Below are 15213 nucleotides of genomic sequence, written 5' to 3'. Positions count from 1 at the left end.
AGCACTACAGCAAAAATCACCCTATTGAAAAAACAACCACTATCAAAGCAGTTTTCAACAGGACATATTTTGCGCTACAGCTAATACCATTCGATATTGGCTGAATGGTAGATGCAGCCATTCTGGAGGAAACTGTCCTTATTCAATTTGTCAATCAATCAATTAATTGCTCAAAAGTGTTAAGTCGCCAAATTGAAGGGAGAAACAAATGATTATTCAAGCAGAAGCAAATAAGAACAGAAAAATCGGGCAAAAGCCAAATGGAAAAAAGATCTAACAACTTATCCAGACCAAAGCTATTGTTATACATCTTAATGCAGGGGCAGAGCATATGATTGCTCTGGGAACACGTGGCCCTCATTCCGAGGATGGAGGTAGTCATGGTGCTATTTGTGCCATGACGGCCTCCCATACCGGTACTGACTCCAGTTTGGTGAAAGGAGGATTTACCGGTCCAGTCCGACCTTGTCGGGACCGGTAAATCCCCATTCACCAAACCATTCCCCATTCCCATTTGAGCCCACATCGGGCTCAATGGCAATGGGGAAGTAGCTAATAACGGTACCGCAAATTGCGGTACCATTATTGGCTGTGATTTCCCTTAACGGGTCCCGTCCATAATGCCTGGTCAGACCAGGCATTAAGGAAGGGCCCCCTCTAAGGGAACTCGTAGTAGGGCGCAAATGGTTTAACGGCACCGGTGTCCTTACCGGTGCCGGTAAACCCTTTGCGCCCAACTCGGAATGAGGCCCACGGATAGGGGGGGCCCTCTTGTTGTTGGATGGAGTACCAGTGCCCCAATGATGTGCATCTTGTCGGAGGACCTTAGACTGGGCATAGTCGCCCTCTTGTGAGAGCACACAGAACTACAGACTGAGTAACATTTGTACCTGCAGAGCTCTAAATGCCATAAGGGTTCGCTTGGACGTCATTTGGAAAATCACTGGTAGCCAACAAAGATCCCTCAGAATGGGGCTATTATGCTTGTAGGTGAAACATGTCACAGCTTCCAAGAAGCAACATTCTGCGACTAGCTGTAGATTTAAGTTTGGGCATATTGGCAGTTTTTTCAATGTAATTTTTTATTTGTGTGACATAGAATAAACAACACATTTACCATACAGTAAAAAGTACAACATATACAATATTCATACAAATATATTCACTCATTTATGAAAAAAAGTCCTACAGTTCAATTACTCAATTGATCTGATAGATCTCTCTGTGAAAATCTTCAGTTGATATAATGATTGACACCTAAAATTCATACTTTCAATTAATATAGTAAGTCAATCTGTAGGAGATATCAATATAGTGCAATTAATAAAGACCTTGGACAATGATCCACAATGAATCGCTCCCAGAGAAACTCCCATGGCCCTATTCTGAGCCCATGTATAAAATGCCCAAACTGAGAACTTTGTAAAATAGCCAACTCCGTACAATCCAGAAGTAGATGTTTTAAGGATTCGGAACAGAATTTAACAGTGACGACAGTTTGGAGCACTCAGACTTTTCCACTTCCATAATCATGGATTTTCTAAAGTAGGTAATACATTTATTCGAAACCTTAAAATGATGTGCAATGTCCTACTTTGCGATAGTTCATACCTAGATCCTTTCATCTTTTATAAGCACCTAATCTATCACAGGTCTGTGTCCAATCATAATGCCACAAGCATATTTTTGCTATGGGTAGATTAACAATCTACTCCTCCAGGTGAAAAGAGATGTTTCCCAGTTGTGCCCTACACACTTTGAATAAACAAACAAATTTACCACTTTGTATTCATTCATATCCATCATCCTGTAAATTGAGTAAGAGGGGGGATGGATACATTTCTCACATAGTAAAATTATTTTCCATAGTACTTTTAAATTAAATGCCAGTAGGCCTAGCTCAAAGCGTATAATAACCATTGGCACTGACTGAGGCAAGCCCAGTGTGCCCCTCCATACTAGTATATAGTCCAAAGTAAACTCACCTAGCTGGTGATATATTTCTAGCTCATAATAAATAATCAGACCCACTTTTGTCTCACAAAATTTGAGGATAGGCTTAAGAGACAATTTCATGAAATGGTTATGCAAGACCTTCAATTGGCACATCAGATGTTTAGCATTAGCAACCATTAGCCCAATCACTAGTTATTTGCCCATGTGCCATACATTTGGAAGCCAAGATGCTTTATGTTCGTGACTTCTTCAATACACTATTGATGTTACCCCTAACCTGTATTTAAACGTCTCCTTCCAACTGTTAATACCAGTATTTGTTACTTCGAGGTGTTAATTGTTAGAGCATTATTGTCTGCATGTTGACCAAATGTCTTCAGTAAACGGGAGATTCCTACCTTCGTGCAGTCCAATGATAAGATATCATCGGCATAAGTAATCCAATGTAATTTATAGCCAAAAGCAATCAGACATATAAATACTGAACTAGAAAGAGCTTCCCCAAATAGGACAAAGACACATTAACTAATACTGGTGCCAGGATACACTCCTGGCACAACCCCTAAACCTTGCTCTTAAGGAGGTATTACTATGCAGATTAATCAAAATGCCTAGCAAATTATTGGGTATCCCCAAATCTTCATCTTGCTCTATAGCAGGCCATCATCAATCTTCTCAAAGGCTATATATAAATCTATAAAGACTGCATATATCTCGGCTGTACATTTCTGCCATGCCATCTGTTGCAGATGATCAATTATAAGGCCGACAGTTGTTGTTCCCACACCCTTTCTGAATCCAATCTGATTTGGTTTCAGAACACCAGTGGACACTGCCCGAGATCGCACCTCGGTGAATACCAGGGATGCAAATATTCTATAATCTGCATCAAGCAGTGTTATAGGCTGATAATTGTAGGGATTGATTTTGTTTCCCTTTTTATAGATCACTACAAGTAGTTTGAATTACTTGTTGGTGCAAAATAGTCTAAAATAAACGATATACTATTGAAGCCCAGAATATCCGATCTGTCAAGAAGATCATATTACAGAGCCCATTTGGATCTGGGGCTTGAGACTGGCTGCACTTCTTGATGATCGCCTCAATATCCAGGCAGTCAAAATCAAAGTCCCAATCCTCCCAATACAAATGGACTCAGCAATCCCTACACATTTATCAGTTTTCAAGAATTGCTATCAGATTTTCGCAAGATAGTCTTAAGCATACCCTCCCCTAATACCTTATACTTCATAGACCGTTTCCCCGTCAATTTATTTAGTTGTCAGCCCTCTTCAAGCCTGCCTTCTTCAGACAACGTATATTCCGCCGAATTTCACAATTGATAGCCTGAATTTCTGGGACAAAAACACTCACTTTAGCTGTCCTGCAAAAGATAGGGAACCCACTAGCAGAAATGGAGCATTGTAAAATCTAAAGAAAAGATATATTTGGCAAGAGATATTATCCCCGGAATACAAGGCCTTAGTCCATGTGTCAAGTCCTGGGGATCCCTCCTGGATTTCCTCCTCACCTGTTTCTACGATGGAGCTGTCCCTGGCTTCGGAGTCCTTTCTCTTGTGTGGCTTTCGAGGTTCTTTAGATTTCTTTTCTTTCTTTTGGTGAAGGTTGGGACAAGCTCCCTCAGAGGCCACCGTGACCAAAGGAGGAACTCTGGGCCAGGGGATCTCCAGGTAGCAAACTCTCAATGCTGGGAAAAAAGCCTTAAAGGCACAAAAAACCCTGGATGGTAGATCTTCCTGTTCTTCTTGGCGGTATTGATCTCTGGAAGAACCCAGGGGTGTAGATCTCCGAAATTGACTGATTACAGTAGCACAGTAGTCCGTATCCCAGGAGTACAGTTCATCAAATCTGAGCAAGGTAGGTATAGTTTCTGGTTAAGATCTGCAGCTCTTGATTCCAAAAAAGCACTCCTGAACAGAGTGATACGAAAGAAGCCTTATTCCAGCTGAAGAGGTAAAGAGATGAAAGCAAAACCAGGTCAGACACCTTAAAGACTACTCGGGGAAAAATGAGGCACTGAAAAACCCCACCGAGGTGGGTAAACTTAAAGTAGGAGTGCACAAGGAATGCAAGGTCAAGACCCAGAGAGCAGTTCTGTACGAACCGAAAGGAAAGGAGAATAGTGGGAATGAGCGAGGTGGGCAAGGGCAAGATAGCGAGTGGTTCCGAACGAACCGAAAAGAAAGGATACTAGTAGGAGTCCGCGAGATGTGCGATGACAAGAAAGTGAGCGGTTCTGAACGAAAGGAAAGGAAAGGGTGAAGCCGTACGGAGTGCGGCAAGGAGAGTAACGGCGTCAGGAGAGGGCCACCTGCTGCACCAAGGAAAGTAGAAGCCGTACGTAGTACGAGAGAAATCAAAGGAAGGAAAAGTAAGAAAGAAGGTAGAAGAAAGAAGGCAAATGTCAGTAGGCGAAAAGGTGACAGTTAAGAAAGGAAACTGCAAAGGAGCGGAAAAGCCTCAGACGGGTGAGAAAAAAAACAATAACAAAGTGAGAGAGTGAAGGAAAGACAGTCAGACGCAGTCGGACTGATAAGGTTAACAACTACGGAGGGTAGATTCAGAAGCGAAAAGGCTGGAACTCCAGATCAGAGGACAAGCGGGCGAATACCCCAAAACAACGGATACAACGCAGGGAATAGATGTCCCCGCCGAACTATATAACCAGGCGGCCATCTTGGTGGAAGGCTAGACCGTTGAGGAGAGTTGAAGACCTGAAGCGCTATTACTGATATTTCCACCGATGCCACAGCCTCCAGGACCGGCGCATGACACCATTCCTCTCTAAAGACCTTCATTAAGCGGTTTATTGCCTGGGCATTCCATGTTAATGTATTTTTACATATGTTAATATCCAATTTGGGCATTCTACAACTGGTAACGAGGGTGTTTTGACACGTAAAACTGCCCAACACACAAAATGATCACTTGGCTCTCCATTATACACTCTAAACTGATTACCATGATGAAACAGGTTCTCTGCCTCAAATATGAAGTCAATTCTTGAACTTTGCTTACCATGTTTCCACATTGATGTGCCCTCTTGGTCTCCCACCACACTGCCATTTAAAGTCAGTGGCTCCCATTGTTGAAAGAAGGTAGCCCATGCACGCCCCCCTTTTGTGTTTATTGTGGACGTAGAATGTAAAGCAGCACCATTAAGGCCCTTAGTCCCCAAGCAGTCTATACTGAAGTCATCAGTGAGTACAATAGAATTTTCCCCATATACACTATGTTGATCTAACAATGAGATCTCCCGTGCCCATTCAGTACTTGCTGCAACAAGTAAACCACCCTGAGGTCTCCCCAGCTGCACTTCTCTTGTCCAAACATGTTGACTCAAAAGAATAGAATAATGACTCTGAGATGGGAAAGGACATGGCGGGACACACTCCCGTAACTATTGTGAGATGAAATTGCCCAATCTTGTGGTAAAAGAGGACTCTAAGATAGTGTCACATGACAAAATTGGCCTCCAGCTTGTATTCTCGCTGGCCTGTCCTCAGTCCGCTTTTAGAATCCACACGTATTATTTCCATCTTGTGTGGGCTCTACCGACATCCAAATGGCTTCTATAATTAGACTGTTTTACAGGGATTAGAAGTCCACCTTAGGGGTGCTTTGCATAGACACATAGACCTGCGCATCATCGGCATACCAATGACACTGAAGGCCGTGCCACTATATTCAATTGCCCAGTGGGCCATCATATACATTCAACAAGAGAAGGAGGACCAGTCCTTGTGGGAACTCATGAGGCGTTGTACCCCTGGTCCTGTCTATGTGTGTTGGGTTGTGGCATGCAGAAACAAGAAGATCCATTCAAGAACAATGATGCCACGGAACGAATCAACGAGCTACCATCGGCATTGATGTAAAATCCCTCCCGCACCTCTGACATAAAATTGACCTAAATATGGGCTCTGTCCATGGTCATTAACACATTATTTGTCATGCTGACTAAAGCGATCAAGACCGAGAGACAAGAAGGAAGCCGGCCCATCCAAATCTTATTCTAAATGCGTGAGTACTATCTTTCCAAAATATTCCTTGAGCAGGGGGAGATTGTTGTTAATAATTGACAAGATCACTCAACATCAAACCCGGTATTTTAAGGATGGGTCTAACCAGGGGCTTTCTATAAGGTGCTGGACCCCTAACCAGCTGATGATATTAACCAGATGCAGCATTGCAGTTTGACAAGTCTCTGTAAAACGAACAGAAGGACAGGCATCTACATTGTGTGTTGCCCAATTCATACACGCAGTGATCATAAGGAGCTTAGCTGAGGCTAAACCTGACCATGCCAAGAGCAACATTGGCATTAATGTCCAAACTGAGAGTTAATTGCAGACTATTCATAACCTGGATGCTCTGTACATTGAAAGCTGACATAAGACATATTGAGAATAACACATATTTAAAATGTTAAAACTAAAAATAAAAGGTATATTGAATATCTGTATGTTAAATATTTAGACTACATGAGTTTTCACACCATTGACTCCATAGTCAGATAAACCTAAAGATGACATATCAAACATATGATCTATAGCTTCTGCATTTGTTGCATCATCAGTCTGTGCACACCAGTGGTCTCTGTGAAATTTCACACATAATTCTCCCTTTTCGAGAGTGTATGAATGTATTTCAAGAGAGAGTATCCTTTGTGAAAGGCTTGATGGAAGGGTGGTGTGAACCATGGTATACAGAAAAGCAACATTTTATTTGAGACCAGTTTTCAGGGATTGTCAGGTGGTCTGGCACTCCTGTGTTCAGTGTGGATTTCTTGTGAACGTTCTTCTGCACTTTCCTGTGCTGTTTCAGGAATTCCGCCTCTGAAATGCTTCTTAGTGGCTGTAAATGTGCAAGTGCAGCAGAGGCGCGGGCATGGCTAGAGCAACAGCCGTTTGGGTAAGCTCCAAAGTGGGAGAAGTAGGGTTCAGAGGAGCGATCGCCAGTTGGTGAGATGTTCTTTCAAGAATATGGTCTTCTGGTCGTTCCTGAAGTGTAGCATGAAAGGGGAACATTTTATCCAGAAAAGGGATGAATAGAAGGAAAAGGTAAATTTCCTGGCCCTGCCTTTTTGCTGTTTTTTTGTTGTTGTGGCATCTTGTGATGGTCTGGCCTTCAGAGACGGTGAGTTTGTTTGCCCCATGTAGAGTGGTCTTTGTTAACATCCCAATAGTGATACAGAGCTTTAATGATCAATGCATGCTCCAAATAGTTTCCGGGAAAGATCAAGTTTGGGAGGATTTAGAGCATGTTGTCCTCTCTAACAACAGCTGCTAATGTGGGCAATCGATTGCCAATGGATCCAGTTACGATAATGGGACGAAACAACTGGAAGTGCAAGTGACAGCAAAACAGTGGCTAAACTGCTTAATTTATATATTTTTTTATCAATCTGAAATGAAAACAAAGACTACAAATGGACTTAATACATTGCGTGGAGTCAATTAGCATTCAATTTTATGCAGTATTAAAACCCCTCAAAATTCAAGCATCACATATAAACCAAAGGTGGTCAGGTCGTAAGGCGCTGGTTGAAGGTATCTGGCTGTGACAGAGCAACTAATACATAACTTGTCTTGTGTTGTGTGATGTGAGAGAATGTTCAGTGCTTATAGACTGTATCTCTCCAGCTCTAAAATCTTTCCACTGGCTCCCGGTTGCTGCAAGGATCAAATTCAAGACCCTTTGGGTCATTCACAGGGCTGTCTGGGACCTGGGACCACGCTACCTGCACCTCTCTCTTACTAAATACTCTCCTTCCAGATCTCTTTGATCTTCTTGCTCCAACTCACTCTCTGACCAAATGTTTGTCCGAGCAGAGGACTGGGGGCAGATCTCTCTCCTCAGCTGGCTCCCTCCTATGGAACAGCCTCTCTCTCTATCATCGTCTTGAACCGGATCACCTCAAGTTCCACAAACAACTCAAGACTTTTCTCTGGTCCTCTTCCATCCCTCTCGCCCTCCCGTGCTAACCATCCCCTCTGCCGCTGAAATTGGCAGCCTGGTCCCTCAAGAGTTCATTAAGTTCCTGGCCTTCTGCCCAATCACCAACAGCACCCACCCCCCCTTGCACTGTCCTCTGGGTTCACAGCCGCCAGTCAGGTGGTTTGCCTCCACCCTGCACTTACCTGTTGGATGGTAGACCCTCCTCGCATGGGACATCTCTGCCAATGCCATTACCTGTTGCCTCCCCAACGGGCACCCCTAGCACTTCCTTCCCTGGGGGACCATTATTGCACTTACCACCACCCCACCCCTTTTTACTGCATTTGCACGGTCTGAATGTCACGATGCCTAGTAGGACCACTGTTCGTTTCTATTTATTAATTGTCACTGTCATGGTTTATTTTCCCCCTTGTTCCCTTCCATTTTACCTTGTGGCGCTTTGAAATACTGTCTTATAAATATATGTTATAGCCAATAAATAAACAAATAAATAAACACATAAGCAAATAAATAAATAAATAAATAAACACATTACCCCAGCGTGTCTTGGCTTTGTTTAGGGTTGAGTTGAGAGACTAAATTGCCTGTTGAAGACTCAGCACCGACTTAAAGAGGCAAGCATCATTTCAAACACTAACTTTCTTCAAATTAGCTGATCTTTATCTATGCTTAGTTAATATTCTGTGTTCGCTCTAATTGAGTTGAAAAATAAATCCTGTCTGTTCTGTGGCAGCTTTTGCCTTTGTTTATTAATCTGCATTTATTTAATCCGCCAATTTCATTGACTGTGGAGTTGTCTTTGAATGTTGCAGTAAACATTGATACGTTTATGCAAATGATAAAGGGCCTCATCACGACTTGGGCGTTAACGGTAACGCTATTAGCGCGGGTGGTATTAGCCCTACCGCCGAACTCCCCGGCGCTAATAGCGCCGGACCACGAGTTCGGCGGTAATGTAAGTCCCCATTCCCCACTGAGCCCATTTGGGAATGCCCCATTCCCCATTGGGCTCAATGGGGAATCTTCGCGCTAATACCGCCAGCGGATTTCCCGCCGGCGGCAATAGCGCAACTTTTCGGTGGATTTCCCCCCAGCTCAGAGCTGGGGTGAAATCCGCCGGAGCCCTGATTCGGCGGTCCCTTAAATCCGGCGGTAATAGCGCTACCGCCGGATTTAAGGGTTACCGCCGAAGTCGTGATGAGGCCCAAAGAGTTCTAACAACTGTGCTTCTACTGTGGAGCTCTTTGTACTGCAGCAGAATGAAGGTGCTATCCGGTATGCTAGATAACATCAATATTACCAGATAGTGTGTGTGCTTATTTTATGTTTGACTGCTTCCACAGGATAAAGAGCTTGTTGAACTTCCTGGCAAAACCCATCACCATGCATTAACACAAATCCAGTGCAATGGCCACTGCGCTTCTGACAATGCGCTTGCTTTAAGACAGACTACCCACACAGATGCTATTATTTTGCATTCCTTTCAGGCAATGTGGAAATTAGTAGTTGTCTCAAACAATGCTCTCTTGTAACAGTGCTGACCTTAGCAGCGGCAGCGTCCGGGCAGTTTAAGAGAAATGTAGCACCCCCCCTCCCTGCGCATCCCTAGTCAATGCGGGAGGGTGGGCGCCAATTTTCTTTTTAACTGTCCGTTCCGGTGTCTGAGCATTGAAATTGAAATTGATATTTTATTTCTATCGCGCTCATACACATGTGTTTCAAAGTGCGACAAGGCAAGGGAGGGAAACAGGGGAGAACAAAACAGCGATCTTACTAGGCCCAGTGACATTGAGAACACGCAAGTGCATGGGAGAGGGGGAGGCTAAAAGTGCATGGAAGGGGGAAAAGTGGAAAGTGCGAAGCAGAGGAGAAACAGATAAATAGCAATAAATAAATAATAAAGGCAACAAACAGTGGTAGAGCAGCCAGCAATTTGCAAGTGCTAGGTTTAAGGCGGCAGACAGGGTAGGTCTGATAAGTGCAAGAAGAAAAAAGGGGAGGGCTGTACCCCAGTGCAAGGGGTGGCCGGAGGCAGTGCGGGAGGGTGGCAGGGTGAGCAGGTACCTGTCCCGGAGGACAGAGGGTGGCCAGGTGCACGGTGCCAAGAGAGAACAGATCAGCAGAGGAGAGGGGGAGCGAAGGCAGAAGAAAAGAGGAAGGTCTTGAGGTGCTTCCGGAACTGAAGATGGTTCTCCTCAAGTTGTAGAGTGGCAGGGAGGCTGTTCCATCGGGAGGCCCCAGCTGAAGACAGAGAAGTTAATCACTGGAAAAGGGCGCCCTATTCTAATGATTATCCCCTCGGTCCCACGTTGGAGCGGGAAGGTAATCATCTCAATAGGGTGCTGATGCTTTTGCAGCATGCGCATTTAATAAGAATATGGCACCTGCTATGCCTTCTTCCACTATGCCAGCTCAGGAGCCCTGGAAAGACTCCCCAGAGGTGGCATGGCGGGGGGCGCATGGCACCCGGGGTGGCCCCTTGGCTCGCCCTGCCTTAAGGCCGGCCCTGCTCTAACATATGGACAGGGCATGGCCTCATTCAAAAAAGTCCTCACCCCCACCTACGACAAAGGGAAAATACTAGACTGGGTAGCCACTTCCAACTGCCCTACTACTATCACTAAAATTACACCCCATCCTTGGACTGACCACTTCCTCATCAATTTCTACTTAACACTTAACAAGATGCCCAGAATTGAAAAAACAATGGCACCATCTGTTCCGACTAGATCCAGAAAAAACATCACACCAGACAATATCTTACCCCTGTTCCTCCTAACCATCAATGCCTTGCCATTTGATTCTGACCCAGACACCAGGGTCAAAATAGACAACGATACCATGGCCATAGCCAAGGACACCATCGCCCCACTGAAAAACTGTATGTACCTTAATACTTGGTTCACCCCCCATCTAAAAGAACTGAGACTGGAAAAAAGGAAGCTTGAAACTGTATGGCAACACTCCCCTAGAGCTGAAAATAAACTTAAACTCAAACTGTGCGCTACGAATTATAAGAAAGCAATCATCCAAGCTAAAAAAGAATTCTATAATGACCACATTTCCAAAGCATGCTCCAATACAAAGGAACTATTCGAAATCTTGAGAGAACTCGAATCCCCCATATCACCACCTGATAACGTACCCAAAGACAAGCAATGGTGTACTAATATCCAAAATGCCCTCACAAATAAAGTAAAAACACTACAATCAAAAATTGCTATAAAAAAAACCTTGCTCCCTCTTATTGAAATTCCCAGCACGCCCACGCCCACGCTCAAACCTAGCCTAACACCCTTCAAATTCTCTAAAGTTTCCACTCATGAAACTGAAAAAATCATTGCCTCGCTAAAACCATCCAATTGCAAAGGCGATTACTGCCCGGCCCAGATAATCAAGGATGCCGCCAGCGACCTTTCCCCCTTCATCACTAAACTCATCAATGCCTCCTTCTCATCTATCACCCTCCCAAGTAGCTTAAAAGGGTCCTGGGTTCTCCCCCTGCTTAAAAAACAAACCTTAGACCCCTCCATCCCACCAACTATAGGCCCATCACAACTGTCCCTTCGCTCCTGAAGATAATTGTCAGATTGGCCTATCTCTAAATCCAAAAATACCTGGAGACCAACCAATTCCTTGGCACTCGTCAATCGTGCTTCAAACCGCAACACAGCACTGAGACCGCCCTTATAGATCTCAAAACCCAAATTGACGAGCTCAACGATAAAGGAAACTCAGCTATGCTACTCCTCCTTGATCTGTCGGCGGCTCTTGACCTAGTGGACCACGCAGTACTCTGCAAACACCTAGCGTCAGCCACCCACTTCTCAAGTGAAGCCATAGCCTGGATCCGATCCTTTCTTGATAACAGAAGCATGCAAGTCTTCTCCACCTTATACTCTGCAGACCCTATCCAGACAACATGTGGAGTCCCACAGGGCTCTTGTGTCTCGCCAACGATGTATAATATCTTTACTAAACCTCTATTCGACACATTGGACAGACTGGGTGTCACCTACACAAATTATGCAGACGACACTCATCCCCCTTTTGGGCAATTTCACTACGGATACAGCTTTAGTAAACAAAATGTACACCCTCATTCAGGCATGGATGGCAACCCATGGCCTCTGCCTGAATGACGAAAAAACAGAGATCCTCTTTCTAGGCTCACCCAACAACCTAAAAAAAAAACTCGATTCCAACTACAGCTCCTTCAATATCGATGGCAATATAATCCCCATTGCCAAAGAGGTGAAAACCCTCGGTTGCTATTTGGACTCCACTTTGTCCCTAAGGAAACAAGTAAACTCCCTGGCCTCATCCACAGCCTATACCGGTAAAATTATTAAAGCATGCAGACCCTTCCTCTCACCAGCTAGCTGCATTATCCTAGCCAATGCACTGATCCTCTCAAAACTGGATTACTGCAATGCACTCAATGCAGGCAGAAATAAATACATCATCAATAAACTTCAAACCCTACAAAACAACGTGCTCAGAACGGCCCTGAACCTCCCAGCTAGAGAGCACATCTCAAATGTGCGGAGAAAATACAACTGGCTAAAAATTAGCGATAGGATCACCTTCAAAATCGTCACACTAACATTCAAATGTCTGAACAATGCAGTCCCCCCATACCTTAGGGATAGAATAATAGGAAAAACCACTGCTCGATCAACCAGAACATCTAACTCTTTCTGCCTCCAAACCCCTAGATTCCCACCAAAAAAAACAGGAGGTAATAGCTTCTCTGTGCAAGCAGCCCAGTACTGGAACGCCCTACCAGTTGAGCTAAAAAGGGACCAGCCCTACAACAGCTTCAGGCACCATACCCGCACCTGGCTTTGACGCAACAACCTCTGCAACCGTATGTGACCCTGAGCATTGTGATCTGATGACACACGTACCCCTCAACTCTTACATGTAAAATGTACATAATGTATTTACTGTATATCATTTGTTACCTTTCCACCCTTAAATGTATAGAATGTACATAATATAATTACTCTATACAATTTATGTTACCAACAATCTGTAATATTCAACCTGTAACCAAGTTCTAAGCATTCTTGTTATTCTGTGCGCCCAGCTACCCAAGGGTTTTCTGGCACCCTATAAATAAACAAACAAACAAACAAACAGACATCGCTTCACAAGTTTGAATCCTGTTGCAGGGTCTACGTGACCTTTAATTATTCCAAGGTATTTAAACTGGGTAGCATTAAAAGAGGTAATAATAACGCCTGTTTTTACAGCGCTTCAAAGCAGTGGGATTTTGAAATGAAGTGCTATATATAAGAACACAAATTATTAATGAGGAAGCTGACACGAAAAATCTATTTCATAGGCATGAAGAAGAAAACAGAATTTGAGAGATAAAAAAATAATTCTCAAATGGTGCAGAGTGGTATCTAATGAATTTAGGCAGCAGAAGCTCAGGGTAACTACACTGTGGGCCTCATTACGACCCAGGCTGTAAGTTACCGCCTGGGCCGTGACTTTACCACCATGGCGTAAACTACGTTTACGCCATGGTGGTTGGCGGACTTACCGCCCCATTCCGACCTTGGCGGGGCGGTAAGTCCCCAATCCCCATTTACCCTTCCCCATTCCCATTTTTGCCCCATAGGGCATAATGGGAGTGGGGAAGGCGTTAATTACGCCACCGTAAATTACGGTGGCGTAATTAACTCCATGGTCCCTTAGCGCCATGGATTTTAACACCTGCTAAAAGCAGGTGTTAAATCTGCCATGGCGCTAAGGGACCTCGTACTCAGGCGGTAAGGGTCGGCGCTGTTTACGGCGCCGTAAACCCCTTACCGCCTGGGTCGTAATGAGGCCCTGTAGGTGTAGTTGATATTTGGATGTAGGGATGTAACGGTATAACGGTATACCGTTAAAGATACAGTGAACCACTTAATTGAACAATAATAACCTTCACACTGTTTATGCCGGTATACCGTTTATACCGTTAACGGTGCTTTACAATCTGATTTGGAAAGGCTGCAGTAAGCAATTGCTGCACAGTCTTGGTCTTGCACTGTTGGATGTGCCATCTGCCAAGTAGTTTCAGTTGGAGCAGTTTTTAATGCCATTCCATAAACCACACGTGTCTGACCAGACACAAAATCAGTATGTTAGCAATAGGAAGAATAAATACAGTGCCAAGAAGGAAAAAGGGCTTACTTTGGGTTGGTGGCTTTGGGCTTTATTTATTTATAATGGATAATGTTTGGTAAACATATGACAATGGGGGATTTCCCTGGTTCCATCATTGAATTTACATATAATAAGTCGCACTGCGAAATTCACTCATCTCTGCGGTTATTCCCTGCTGCCATACCAAAGGGTAAGATGGCTGTAATTACTGAACACCTTTTGGCCCGCAAGTAAACTAAAGGCTGTAACGTAAAGAGTGTGCGTTTGTATGCACACAAGCGTATACTACCATCAGCACCCATTGATCTGTGGCATGCAGGTTATAAAGATGGCAACATGTTCATCTTCACTAGTAGCCAGTGGGGAGCTAAAAGCCTAAATGACCACTTAAGAAAAGCTATCCAGTTTGCATTACCAGTCGCAGCAGGCCCCCCCTCCTCCTCTCCACACGTGTGTTTGGTGGAAGCAAGAGGTGGCATTTCAGTGGAAAGTATGTTGAAAAAACTTCTGTCCCTGGGTGCCTGGTTTTGTTTGTGATGATAAATCTGACAATATATGACCTTTTAGAAAATATTTGCTAAGATTGGTTAACTCCACCTGCTATACCGCGATAACCATGATATACCGTCATTTGGCAAGAAGGTTATCGTACCGCCATAAAACTAATACCGTGACACCCCTATTTGGATGGTCCTCAAATTGAGGGTTCTAGCAGTTAACACACTATTAATCTCAGTAATGACGCAAAGTGACATTGTGAACCTGCCAAGCATCACCTTAATGCAGATCAAAGGCTGTTTCTGATTCCCGTACCAAGTGCCTGGCATGTGAAGCAGGCGTCAGCGGTGCCACTTAAGATTTGCATCACTGCCCTTAGCTCACCCAGATCTCGTTATTGCTTGCTGAGCCTTATAGCAGTGAGCCTGTGTCAAATTCTGCTGCATGCGAATTACCCAGTACAAAGTTAGTGCTGTTTCAGCACATGCGCATTGAAAACATATTCTTAAACATGTACATTTTTTTGCAGTATTTGAACTATTTGTGGATGAGTACACCGTAAACTATCCCCCCGGCCCAGGTAAGAGAGGCTAGATCACTTTCTGCACATGCTCA

At 44.1% G+C, this 15213-nt stretch overlaps 1 protein-coding gene across 1 annotated transcript in view; it reads right to left on the bottom strand.

Moving 5' to 3' along the window:
* LOC138467516 (sodium/potassium-transporting ATPase subunit beta-1-interacting protein 2) overlaps positions 1-15213 on the bottom strand; it is a 798058-nt gene that overhangs the window by 466856 nt on the left and 315989 nt on the right. The window lies entirely within an intron of this gene.

Source organism: Ambystoma mexicanum, chromosome 4q, assembly GCF_040938575.1.
Source record: "Ambystoma mexicanum isolate Mex_15411 chromosome 4q, UKY_AmexF1_1, whole genome shotgun sequence".
NCBI lineage: Eukaryota > Metazoa > Chordata > Amphibia > Caudata > Ambystomatidae > Ambystoma > Ambystoma mexicanum.
Note: the sequence above shows the minus strand (reverse complement) of the source record. Positions and strands in the feature narration are given on the sequence as shown.